A 13,906-nucleotide genomic window follows, 5' to 3' on the forward strand; every position below is an offset into this window, starting at 1 on the left:
ACGTCGTCATCGATTGGCCCAACTTAGGGTCATACCTGCGGCCATTTAGCCAACCCCGTTCATGCAAGCGCCCACTGACCCATGAAGACACTTTCGATGGGACCTGGGTTGCGATACACCACTGTGATACAAACGACGAAGCGCCACTTTGATGCCTGGTGGCGGACTTCTCAGCAACGGTCAAAATGGGCCTTTGACTAGCAGACCAATGCATTGCTTAGAGAACCCTGAGAGCTTTTTTTTCTTTACTTGTGATTTTTCTTTACTTTTTTTACCATCATGGCCTGAGCCAGGACGCCGTGATCCACCGATGCAAAAGGGAACGGCCTTAGCAGCAACAACATCAGCATTCATCAGCCTATGTCCGCTGTAGGACAAAGGTCGCTCTGCTGTACTGACCCCAATTAACCCTGTCTTGTGTCAGCTGCGACCACTTTACCCCCGCTAACTTCCCAATTCCACCCACCTGCCTGACACTCTGCAGTACCCTGCTACGCTTGCCTTCTCTTGGAATCCATCGATTTTAACACCCTAAGGGACCATCGCTTATCCTCTCTCATTATGTGCGCTGCTCAAGCCCATTTCATCTCACAACTGCAGAGCTACTGGCGCAAGCAACCAGGATAAGCGGTGCCGTGGAATTATGGGCTGAATTCATTCGCTCCCAGGGCACCCTTATTCGTCAAGTTTACCGAAAGGAACGAACATAAGTCTCAGAGTGAACAATAATGGACCATGAGCTGAGAAAGTATAGCTCCAGAGCGGAAGCGAGCGAAGGGAAGCCAAAAGCATCTGATTCTAACTCCAGCACAGTGTAATTGGAAGCTCGCAGTAACTGGGCGGCGGTACGTGCGTGCCCCGCTGCATGCCCAGCGATTGCGGAGTTGTGCTGCACAGCACGAAGTTGTGCGTTCTATTTCCAGAAGCGGCGGCCGCATTTCGATGGCGGCTATATGTAATACCTCGTGTGCACTGCAATTCCGAGATACCTTGTGGGTGAAATTTGTCCAGAGCCCTCTGCTGCGGCTCGCCCTGAAACCCGGATGTAGCGTTTCACGTAAAAATACAACTCTTATATTTTTGAACGTGACGGTGCTTAAACACGTAGAGTTGTAAACAACCGAGTTGCATGCGCCAACTCAAGTGTAGCTCTGCAGTTTAATTTCGATGACTAAACCCTCTTTGACATGAGCACATCAGTGCTTTGAAAACCGCCGTTGGGAGAATGTGACTGCGACGCAGACTTTGTCTAGAACTGCACTTAGAGGCCAGCAATACCCGCTAGGCATAATGAGTCAACGCGGTAAGCGTGAGACGCTTGCAAACGCAACCAGCAAGAGCGCCTTGCAGCTGCTGTGCTAATCGAAAACACACCTCTGTGTACCGTGGCCGCTGTGGGCTGCAGGTTTTGCAGTGAAATTTAGCAATGTGAGGGAAAACGAAAAGCTGTTCTAATAAGGAGGCGATCACGGTTATATGGATATATGTATACATACCCACGTAGGCGCGTGGGCATGTGTATTTTATTGTAGCTGCCATCGAAGCAACTGACTCACCGCAGCAACTGTTTTCTTTCATTTTGCAATAAAGCAAGCGCAGCTCTCATTGTTTTGCGTGAACAAGGTGATAAATGACTTACTTTTCTACTTTTTCAGCGTCTAGTTTTGTGTGTGCTTCAGTGCCAGCGTGTACGCGTTCTTTTTTCTCTAGTGGGGTGGAGGAGTCGAGGATGAGATTCAAGCGAGGTACATAACATTTCTTTGTGCTGTAAAAGCCGGCAGATTTTTCTCCCAAGATCGTATGCCCTGAGGAAGCTGCCGTCAGTCTGGCATTGGCCGAAGGCAAAAGGACACACAGATAACTCACAATAATAACCGACTCACGAGCATACCCGTCTCACAAGAGGCCTGCAGAAGGTATACATTTGGGAAAACCAGTAAAGTAGACATCCGGATATTAAATCAGGTGGACCCCGGAACAGAATAACGCATAATATGGGCCCCAGACACGAAGGAATTATTCCGGAACGAACATGTATACCTATTGGTTTGCTAGCCGGGCTTTGCCAGACACGGGAACCGGCGCATTCCTTAAGTGCCTACGGCGACATATTTGAACACCTGAGAGGCATAAGGAGCAAATACTCACCCCACATAGGAACCTGAAGAGGGAGCAGCCAATAACTGCACGGCGGCAGCCTTGCACAAGCACCTCCCCTTGTTATTTTAAATAGAGATACGCCCAACCGCATAGAGAGACATTTGTCCCTGGTGCGGGGCTGCAAGATGAGGCAACATGGGACAACATGGACCAAGTTGGGACAACTTGAGGCAACATGGGTTGCGAACAGGCCCCAGCAGTACCCATCATGTACAACACCGCACCGGAGCAGTGAGTGGTAGCGCTGCTCAGCTGGTGCCTGGAATATCAGCTTTTGTTGGTAGACCGGGTCCGAGAGATGACAGTCTCCGTAGGACTCCTGGACTGAGGGCCGCAACTACAGGACAACTATGCAAGATGAAGTTTTTCGAGCAATAAAATTTATTCCCGCTCTCTCCCGAGCTCCTGCGACGTAACCCCTCAAATAGGAATATATCGGTGCATCCATGAAGTTACGTACTGTCGCGATCACAATATTACGCACGGAACGTGGGAAAGTGTCACAAAACTGCGTTTAGCGCCACCTAACTGCGCACGCCCGCTCGTTCCTCCTTTGCAGACATCTCTGTACCCTCACTTCTGCGTAACACATGGATTACGTAGATCGGAAACGGCGCCAGGTGCCTTTTGGGCATCCGGCTAGCGTCTGCCCCACCCGCTGTGATGGGTGAAGCGGGTGGTTGTCGCCTTTAGCAGAGCAGAGATTTGCGTAAAGTGGAGGGGGCCTGCAATTGCGTGTTCTTTGTTTTGCTGCGTGAGCAGTACGAGCGACATTTCCCAAAAACGGTGATTTGTGAAGCCTCCACCCCCTTGGCAGACCAACTGCAACCAGTAAGCGCCGTCGCCGCCAAGTTCACGGCGCATTTACTTCGCAGAGTGCCGGGCACGCAGAACACATCTGAGATAACTGTCGGCGACCATTGCTATGCCTTATATTTTCTTTCAAGCGCAAAATAAATCGCGCATTTCCTTTTCGCCTGCCTTTAGCGTAACCGCATTTTTCGTGGAGGCCTCCGTGTAGCAACGTTCTTCGTGACAGGAGCAGTTGGTCCTCCCGGCAGTAGGTGCCTTGTGGCCCGTTCGTGCAGCGCTTGCGCATTGAAAATTGACGGGAATGACATTTATTTATTTATTTTATTTATTTATTTACCCCAAAGACCCAGAAGAGGGCATTACATAGGGGGGGAATGATGAAAAGAAAGCACACATAACAAATCAACTCATAACAAATGATGGTAAATATGCAGAGGGCAGAGTTTGGGTAACATTTGGTTAAGTGCAGTATAACATATTGAAACCACAAAATTCAACACGTTCAAACAAGTGAGTAATAATTAGGGCATGATAAGTAACTAAAAATACAATGGCACATAAAAGAGGCTCCGGAGCTGTTCAGCACACAAGAAATGGCAAAGCAAAAAAGGACCGCCAAAAAGTCACGGACACGGTAAATCATTCAGCACTCTATGACGCGTTTTCCGTGTTCAGAAATGTTAGTAAAGCTGTTTGAAAAGATGATAATTCAGTATGGCCGACAATGCTGGGTGGCAATGAGTTCCATTCATTTATTGACAAAACCAGCGGTGACTTCTGATATTTTAGTGTGCGAGCGAAAATCGGACGTACCTTATGCGCATGATCCAGGCGAGCTGAACAATGAGGTGCAGGAAAGATATGATTTCTGGAGAATGGCGTTTCGCTATAGTATAAGGTGTGAAATAATGACAACCGGGCGAACTTTCTACGTGTAGCAAGAGGTTGAAGATTCATGGCTTGCTTTATTGCTGATACGCTTTGATGACGTGAGTAGGATCAGGAGAGAGGAGCAGGAGAGTTAACCGAGTAAATATAATTGCATCCCCCCCTCCTTTACAAACAGTCGCTGCGCCGCGAAAGGCGACACGCCATCTGCATCACCCATGAGCGGCTTAGGCTGATGCCTGCCAGACATCGAAGCGCCACCTGGCGCCAGTTCCGATCTACGTACAGCGCGCGTAAAGTAGGAGTGACGGGATGCCTGAAAATGGCGAAAGAGCGGGCGTGTGCGGTTATGCTGCGCATAAAGCAGTTTTGCCATGCTTTCGTACGTCCCGCAATATTGTGATCGCGGCAGTGCATTCAGATGTCTGGCGACGCGATCAAGGCTTATACTGCAAATACCTATTGCGGTGAGCTTCCACACACAGATTGCATACATGCATAATTAATGGTCATAATAAGACTGCAACTCTTTCCAATTGTCAGCGAGAGGGCCTGGCACATACGTGCCGATTTAGCGAGTTTTCATTTACGGTAAGCACGGTCGAAAAGTACGGGACATGCGCTTTAAACGGGTCTGCGGAAAGCCGCCAGAGCTGCTGCAAAAGTTTCCTTGTAACTTACCTTCACCCTATATACAGCAGAGATGACCAATTCAGCACCGCCTCCTATGTAGGAGGTGCGGGGTTCGATCCCCAGAGAGCCCCCGGGTACCCACCGGTGATTCAGTGAGTACAAGCGTTTCCCTGTCCTGGTGGTCGGTCCCTTTCGAGTTAAAGGCTAGAAAAAGGGTCTATGACTCGACCTTACATGTGTAGACGAGCATCACCTTGTGCTTTGACGATCTTTGCCCAACGCTGTCTTTGCTCCAAAAAATGTTATCATCATCATCATCATCATCATCATCATCACCACTTTCACTGTAAATCATGTACATCACAACTTGCTACATTTCCCTTTTTCATTACTGCAGAAAGAAATGAATCCCAAACGTCCTTCGCTGCCGGCTCTGCTTAGCATCCCACGCACTGTAAGCTTCTATGCAGGTAAGAGCTTCTGGCTATGACACGGCGCTGTAAGCGTAAGGTTTGAACTCCGTTGAAAGAATAGGCGGCTGCTCACCAGCGGCTGCGGAACAACTGATCAAGGCGGCGGTCAGACCTGTCAGAATTTCTGGCTCCGGACAGGTCGCCATTGGAATCTGAACCTGGAAAAATCCAGCGCTAGAGCCTCATCCACTGAGGCTAGCCTAGCAGTGCTGCTCGAGGAACTAGCGCGCATTAAATGAGATGTCATAGGGCTTACTGAAGTTAGGAGGACAGGTGAGGCGTACACAGTACTAAACAACGGGCACATACTGTGCTATCACGGATTAGCGGGTAGACGAGAACTAGGTGTGGGATTCCTCATTAATCAGGATATAGCTGACACTATAGAGGAGTTCTATAGTATTAACGACAGAGTGGCAGCTATCGTAATTAGGCTCAATAGGAGGTACAAGCTGAAGGTGGTGCAGGCCTACGCGCCTACATCCCAGCCATGATGACCTGATAGTTAAAAGTTTCTACGAAGACGTGGAATCGGCCATGAACAAAGTAAAATCAAAGTACACTGTACTGATAGGCAACATCAATGCGAAGATGGGAAAGAAGCAGGCTGGCACCAGGCGGTAGGCGACTAATGGATAGGTTCTAGGAATAGCATAGACAGTTATCAGTAGAGTTGCAGATAGAAATAGTTTACTGATCATGAATATCTCCTTCTACAAATGAGGAAGTGAATCTGGAAGAGCCCCAATGGTAAGACTAAAAATGAAATACATTTCATACTGTGCGCTCACCCTGGCATTGTGCAGGGTGTGGAGGTCGTCGGAAACGTGCAGTGTAGCGACCACAGAACGGTAAGGTCTCGAATTAGCCTATATTTGAAGAGGGAACAGAAGAAACTTGAGAAGCGGAATCCCATTAACGAGTTAGCAGTAAGAGGAAAAGTAGATAAATTCCGGATTTCACTGCAGAATAGATATTCTGATTTAATTGAGGAAGACGACCTTAATGTTCAAACAATGAATGATAATCTCGCTGCTATCATTACGGAGTTCGCCGTAGAAGTGGTAGGATGACTCGGCAGGATACAGCCAAGCTATCTGAGCAGACGAAAGATCTGGTTAACAAACGCCAAAGCATGATGACGTCTAGCCCTAGAGATAAAATAGAACAAGCAGAGCTATCGAAGTTATTATATAAGCTCCAATTAGCAGACATAAGGAACTTTAATATGGAGAGAATCGAGCATGCTCTATAGAACGAAGGTAGCCTAAAAGCGGCGAAAAGAAAACTAGGCATAGGTAAAAACCAAATGCATGCGTAAGGTGACAAGGAAGGCAATGTCATTATTAATATGGATTAGATAGTTAAATTAGCCCCAGAGGTCTACAGAAATCTATACAGAAGCCAATGTAATCAGAATGTTAAAGAAAGAGACAGTAGAGAGGTATAGCATATTGTTACCGTGTTACCGGACGCCGTACTTTCCGGTTTGCGCAGCGCACGCCAGAAGACGTTTTAGCGTACCGTCTCTCCCGTAACAAGTTACCGTAAGGCTAAAACGAGTGATTATGATGGCAGATGCACAGCTTTAAATGAAAAAAAAATACGGATGCATTGCAATCATTTCTATGAAGTGAGATGCTACACTTTAATGACCTTTTCCCCGCATATAAAGACGTACCGACTACACTTTAGCTAACAGCCGACTCGGCGGCTTTTCAAATGTGCCCGTGAAGCTGGACACCTTTGCCTACCCTGGCCAGTAGACAATTTCACTACGTAGACCTCAGTAAGCTTGCATACACAGCGCACGTTGCGTTGCGAGCGCTGTAAAAAAGCACAACTATGACACCTGTTTGCCGTGACGCATCAATTGCTGATGAATATAGTAATAGAATTACCAGTTTTTTTAGGAAAGAAATCGTGAAAATATAGAAAAAATGTTCAATCGGGCTCAAAACTGAAGAGCTGCAGTGTAGTCGTTGCTATTTGGCTATGTACACGACATATTGTCAGGCTTAACTGCTCAAAAATCGGCAAATAATCTCAAAAACATGGCCTAGTGGTTACTCAAACCTCAACGTATGAGTGACAGTTTTCAAATTAAAAGCGAATGCCTTCATGTATAGCGAGAAATGGCGCCGAAGAACTCGGCAGCGGTGCTGTATTTGGTCCGAAGCGACCGTGCAGGGCGCCGCCATGTTAGTTTACGAGGGAACGCTAACTCTCCGCAACGCTAAAAGAGATTCCGTAAAGTGCTAGAGGACTGGTAAGTGGCGGCGTCTGCGCACACGTCGCTGGCAGGGCCCGGTAACGGTAACGTAAACACGGTAACGATCGATATGCTATAACTCTCTAGTAGCGAACAGCAATAACGAAATAACGTCAATAAGGAAAGGGGAAGTAAGTAAAGCCTACGAGCATTGCAGAGGGCAAAAGCAGCTGGTGAGGATTAGGTAACAGCAGATCAGTTGAGGCACGGAGGGGCGCTTGTGCTCGAAAAACTAGCCACCCTGTATACACAATGCCTTATTACTTCGGCCGTACCAGAAGCTTCGAAGAACGCTAATATTATCTTTATTCATAAGAAAGGAGGCGTCAAGGACTTGAAAAAATTACAGACCGATCAGCTTATTGTCCGTTGCCTACAAGGCATTCACTAAGGTAATTGCTAATAGAGTCAGGGCAGCCTTAGACTTTAATCTACCAAATGATCAGGCAGGCTTTCGTAAATGATATTCCACAATAGGCCATATTCACACTATCAATCAGGTGGTAGTGAAATGGGCAGAATATAACCAACCCCTATATATAGCCCTTATTGATTACGAGAAAGCATTTTACTCAGTGGAAACCTCCGCAATCATACAACCATTCCGTAATCAGCAGGCAGAAGAGCCTTATGTCAAAATGCTGGAAGATGTCTATAGCAACTGTACAGCTACTATAGTTTTTTATAAAGTCATCAATAAACTTCTAATAAGGAAGGGTGTCAGTCAGGGAGACGCGATCTCGCCAATGCTATTCGCCACCTGTTCACAGGGGGTATTCCGAAGCCTGATTTGGGAACAGTTGAGCATAAAGGTTAATGGAGAATACCTGAATAATCTGCAATTCGCTGAAGATATAGCCTTGCTGAGTCGTTCAGGAGAACTGAAAAGCATGATCAATGAGTTAGACAGGCAGATTAGAGCGATGGGTCTAAAAATTAACATGCAGGAAACCAAAGTAATGTTCAACAGTGTAGGAACGAACAGCAGTTAACAGTTTGTAGCCATGTGCTGGAAGTGGTGAAGGAATATGACTACTCAGGGCAGATATGGACCACTGATCTGGATCATGAGATGGAAATAACTATATGAATAAGATTGGGGTGAAGCGCATATTGCATGTTCTCTCAGATCATGAATAGCAGTTTACTAATATCACTGAAGGGAAAAGTGTGCAACAGCTGTATCTTACCTGCACTCACCTACGGGGTAGAAGTATGGAGGCTAAAGAAAAGGATTCAAATCAAGTTAAGGACAACGCAACGCGCTATGGACAGAAAATTGATAGGTGCAACGTTAAGAGACCGGAAGCGGGCAGAATGGGGGGACAAACGCGGGTTAACGACATCGTAGTCGAAATCAAGAGTAAGAAATGGGCTTGGGCAGGGCATGTGATGCGAGGGCAAGCTCACCGCTGGTCCTTGAGGGTAACGGAGTGGATTCCAAGAGAAGGCAAGCGCAGCAGGGGGCGGCAGAAGGTTACGTGGGCGGATGAGATTAAGAAGTTTGCAGGCATATATGGTGGGCGCAGCTGGCAAAGGACAGCTTTAATTAGAGAGGCATGAGAAAGGCCTTTGCTTTGCAGTGGACGTAGTCAGGCTGATGATGATGATGAAATAATAGGCGCGGAAAGTCGTATACTGACTCTCGTAGCTTTTTCCAAGTCTCCTGGGCTCCAGGATGGACGCAATCATCCCACGGACCTGTGCCAACCTAGCTACGGAGTTGCGATAGCCTTCTTCGACGAAGCACCGGATAAGTTTTTCACTTCTAGACAACGGTGGTACCTTTCCTGGCTTCGCCTTCGATAATACTTTGTCTCAGCTGCAGGACAAAAGGAAGTGGTCATCTGGAAGTGGCGTAGCAGCGTGTGCGGCGAACCAGATCTGTAATGCTTCTGTAATAGGCTGAACCAATAGATTAAAGATCTTGCGTAACAGCCAACATAAATGGCGCATGTGTTTGCGTTTCACTCTTGCCCCTGTGTCTGAGGGCTGTGTTCTCCGTGTTTGGGGACGCGAAAAATCTCGAGGCTTCAATTATGGCATCAACTAGCTAGTCGGCCTCCCGTAGTTAACACCGTGCAACTTTGTGGGGGTATTTTCACAAGCGGTTGTGAAAAAAAATTTCAGAGTTCTGCGATATGCTGCGCGAACATGTTGACAGGGATTTCTTACTTTTCGTATGTTATCGTGATTGATAATCTTCCTGAGCTCGCACCGGCTAGTTCAGACGGACATGGGAAATCAATGGGGCGCAACAAATAGTTTAGCTCTTCAACGTAATTTTGGATGTTCAGTGCTTTGCGGCACTTGGTCCCGGCCGCGCAAGTTAAAGAGAATTTTTTTTTCGTTTTGCTGAGTTAGCAAACGCAGGCGCTACTTTGTTAATAAATAATAAATAATTGGTTTTGTGGGAAATGAAATGGCGCAGTATCTGTCTCATATATCGTTGGACACCTGAACCGCGCCGTAAGGGAAGGGATAAAGGAGTGAGTAAAAGAAGAAATGAAGAGAGAGGTGCCGTAGTGGAGGGCTCCGGAATAATTTCGACCACCTGGGCATCTTTAACTTGCACTGACATCGCACAGCACACGGGCGTCTTAGCGTTTTTCCTCCATAGAAACGCAGCCGCCGCGGTCGGGTTCGAACCCGGGAACTCCGGATCAGTAGCCGAGCGCCCCAACGACTGAGTTACCGCGGCGGTCTACTTTGTTAGGAAACTCAATTTTCGAAGCGGAGAGTTCGAAGGTCCTTATAAAAAATAATTACATACTTTTTCATACTGAAGCTTCCGGATACAGCCATGTTGAAATTGGGCTGTGGCAACAGTGCTCCAATTGGCAAATATTACATAGGCACCTTGCTACGCATCCGCGGCACGGCGCAGAGCGCACTTGCACTCAGGGAAGTGTAAAGAGTGAACGTACTTTAACGCCGTCTAGGCTTCAAAATTTGTTTCAAACATTTTTTTTTTCAATTATCCCGAATATATATCGGTGGCTACCTTGATGATCTTGCAAGCTCGTCACCCATCACTGTCTCCTATGCCTGCCCGTGGGGCCAACCAGAAATATGTCGCATAATATATCACCTCGAGACCCGTTTAAGTACTTGGAACGTTGCTAGCATGTCGCGAACTATTCCGGGGTACGTTTACGGCCTCCCGGTGACTCATTCAAACGTCCCGTACGTGCTGGGCATACCTGCAAAGAGCAAAATCCTTTTCTTAGTTTTTCAATGTGCGAAGGTACAAAGCGGTATTTCTATTTTTGCTGATTGGTTCGACATCGTCGAGAATGTATAACAAGCTTGAACTACCGCCAATAGCTTCAACTCTCCTATGGAAATAATTCATAGACAATGCTGCGCATCTTAATACTCGGGGCCAATTTTATTCCATGACAGCACACGTACCGTTTTCAAGGGCACCAATTACCGGCCTCATTACCTGATTCCATGAGCCAACAGATTAACGCGGAAGTTTTCAGCTAAGCCGTATGTCGGCGATGCTCAAGATGTGCCAGGTGATCCGAAGAAAATCCTCTATCAACTATTGCTGTAAACCGGGGGAGAGATAGAAAGATACATGTACCAACTACCAGCTTAATGTACAAGCGGTTTTACTCAGATTGCTGTATGAGGGAGTGCCCACAAAATAAATGCCGTCGCTACCGTAATAGTCTCGCATCCACAAGCTGGCCAATGTGGACTATAACCAAGTAGACACGGGCCTCATTACTAAAGCGGGTAGCAGAGCGGATGTTCTGTAAAGCAAGCGCTATCGGCGTTTGTGTGATCCATGCCGGCTTGGCAGAAAGTGGTGCCAATGTCTCTTCTTTTCGGAGGGTGCATGCCGAGGTGGCTCAGTGGCTATCACGTTCGCCTGCAGTACCCAAGGTTCCAAGATCGAGTACCCGCAGTGGCGGCCGCATTTAGTCGGAGGCGCACTGCAAAAATGCCTGTGTACTGAGCGATGGCGGCGCACGCTAAATATCCCCGTATGATAGATATAGACGAAATACATAACGCAATCCTTAAAAACCTAGGAAGCCTCAATTGCGCAATGCGTGAGATATTTCAGAATAAGGCCTGAGGGGCGAGTTGATGCATGATGAAATGAACGGCGGCGCAACAAGGATACTAACAAGAAAGAGACGCGTGTGGTGTCTCTTTCTTGTGAGTGTCCTTGTTGCGCCGCAGTTCATTTCAGTAAGATACTTCCTCCAGAATAGGGCGGCCACATTGGGGAAGCCAGATCTCAATCTATACAAATAGGAAGCAGAGGAACCCGACGACCATCCCCAGTACTCTTAAATTATAGCCACGATGAGGCTGCTGGAGAAACCGAACCAAACTGGTCGAGTCAAACGCCTTGCACAAGCGTAAGAGGGTTCTCGCATAGCCATCGCTCTCAGCGTCCGATCACGTTTCATGTGGCACTCGCGGTGACACAGGACGTATTACGCCCGCCGCTATGGACGAAGGTGGCGCTGGTGAACACTCTCAAGGTTCGCTTACACCACTCATAAATACCCCAAGAGGAGAATATTGGACAGCCGTCGCCGTAGCTCAGTTGGTAAGAGCACCGGACTCAAAATTCGGAGGTAGTGGGTTGGGATCCCACCGGCGACATAAGGTTGTTTACTCTTCTGAGTTTTAATCAACAATATTAAAAAAATATTTACCGTATAATCTCAAATTGATGAACACAAAAAAATAAAGAATAAAAATAAAACGTCCCCTATGCTCTTCTGTTTCAGTGACTGTTGGCTTCCGTCATGAGTGCCTTACACGCGAACGATATAAGCACATGGGTCAATGAAGGATCAGAAGACGACGTAAAGGAAATGCTGCAATAAGCCGCTGAGGTAGTCCAAAAATGTACGCCAGAAAAATTAGAACTCATGACTGCGAAGGAAAAGCCCTGTAAAGACTCAAACATCTTAAAAAATAATTGCGCTACATAGGACGAGGGCAGGAAAGAACCCGACAGGACGGCGCTTGTCCTGCCTAGTTCTTCTTTAGTCCTCGTCTGTAGCGCTATTATTTTTTAAGATGAGAGGAAACCGACTATAGCCCAAATTTCCGCCCGGACTGAAGGACCAAAAGAGCCGGCAAATATAATCATCGGTGTAGGGGATCAAATAATAAAGATGATGCCCAAGACTGGAATCCGAGGCCTCCAAATACAAGAAGATGGTAGTAGCTGGAACAACAAACTTGAGGAGACACTTAAGCTCCGCCTCACTGGTACGACGCGATATCATTAATGGGCCCTCTCAGCGGCCTGGAGTCCTATTTGCGTGTGACTTTGCAGGCACGGATCGTGCTTTTTCTTTCACCATCCCATAACGCTCAACTTTTCCTTAAGAGTACAATGCGAGATCATTAGAGATCCCTCCCGCACAAGAACCTAGGTTCTACCCATATATGTGGAATTGGTCATTATTTACTTTGCATTCATAACTCTCGTGGAGTATTCACACCACTCCTGGCGCAATGGTATAAAACTACGGCGGTAGCTTTTCAATCTTCTGCTTTCGGGGTACTACCACAAAGGCACAGAGGAAGGAACCTGCTAACATCAATACCTATACAACCGGAAATAGCCACCGGCAACAACAAGGAAGACACGCCACGAAAAATACCGAAACAGATGACGACAGCACCAATACCGAAATATATGCATCCAGAACACCTCTGAGAGAGGAGGAAAGCCAAGGCCAAATACCTGCAAAAAGCTTATGGGAATGCACCGCATGTCGTATATATACGGACGTAGCTGAAAATGAAAGGAAAAATGCGATATCAGTAGCAATCATAGCGAACTAGCTAAGCACCAGAGCAAGTGCCACAATTCGGGACACTCACACAGAAGAAGCGGAGGAAAGCCCAATAGCTATTACCATTAAGGCAAACAGTACCCATAAAAAGCTAATAATTCTAACAGATTCGCAATCGGCTTGTACGAAGTACATGAAAGCGATAATCACAAGTAAAGCAATAAATATACTGCGGAAAGGAACACACAATGTAACAGAAACAAAAAAGATATCGACCCCTGGACACGCGTCCCCGCGAGGCAATAATGTCGCACACTCCGACGCCCGAGGATTGGCTGGATGGGCATTGTGTCTCAAATGAAAGCCAGGGGCTGATCATCTACCACGATATATTACATTATTAAGGATTAGCGACATAGAATTACCCACAACCAAATAAGATATCCACAAAAGAAGTCCCAATCAGGCGCTTCCAGGCAAACACCTACCCGATTCTTACTTTAATGCACAAGATATACCCAGAGATATACTAAGACGCATGCCCATTGTGGGAAGAACACGCAAGCCTATATCACGTGGTTTGGTAATGTAAGCAGGCAAATACCGGACATACCAAACCAAACACACGAGAAGTCAGAAGAGGTGTTGTTCAGCACTAACCTCTAAGACCAGAGGAACTTTGGTCATCAGGGCTCCAGGGGCAGCAGCCTCCAGTGTATTCTTGGAAGGCTCGTTTTACGCCGTCTAAATTATTGATAGTGCGAATAAAGTGTTTACGACCACCACCCCTCACTAGGGTGTTGTTACCCGTGGCCAACGAACAGCTTCGCGACGTAAAGCGTGACATTGGCGAGCCCGACTGAAGGGGTATTCAGTGGGCTTAG

At 47.0% G+C, this 13,906-nt stretch overlaps 1 long non-coding RNA gene and 1 other non-coding gene across 2 annotated transcripts in view; one reads left to right on the forward strand and one right to left on the reverse strand.

Moving 5' to 3' along the window:
- The window catches only part of LOC144130266 (uncharacterized), a 98,124-nt gene that overhangs the window by 64,885 nt on the left and 19,333 nt on the right, over nt 1-13,906 (reverse strand). The window lies entirely within an intron of this gene.
- TRNAL-CAA (transfer RNA leucine (anticodon CAA)) lies at nt 11,798-11,871 on the forward strand. Its single transcript has one exon. It is a non-coding gene; the product is annotated as a tRNA-Leu (tRNA).

Source organism: Amblyomma americanum, chromosome 4 (assembly GCF_052857255.1).
Source record: "Amblyomma americanum isolate KBUSLIRL-KWMA chromosome 4, ASM5285725v1, whole genome shotgun sequence".
NCBI classification, from domain to species: Eukaryota; Metazoa; Arthropoda; class Arachnida; order Ixodida; family Ixodidae; genus Amblyomma; species Amblyomma americanum.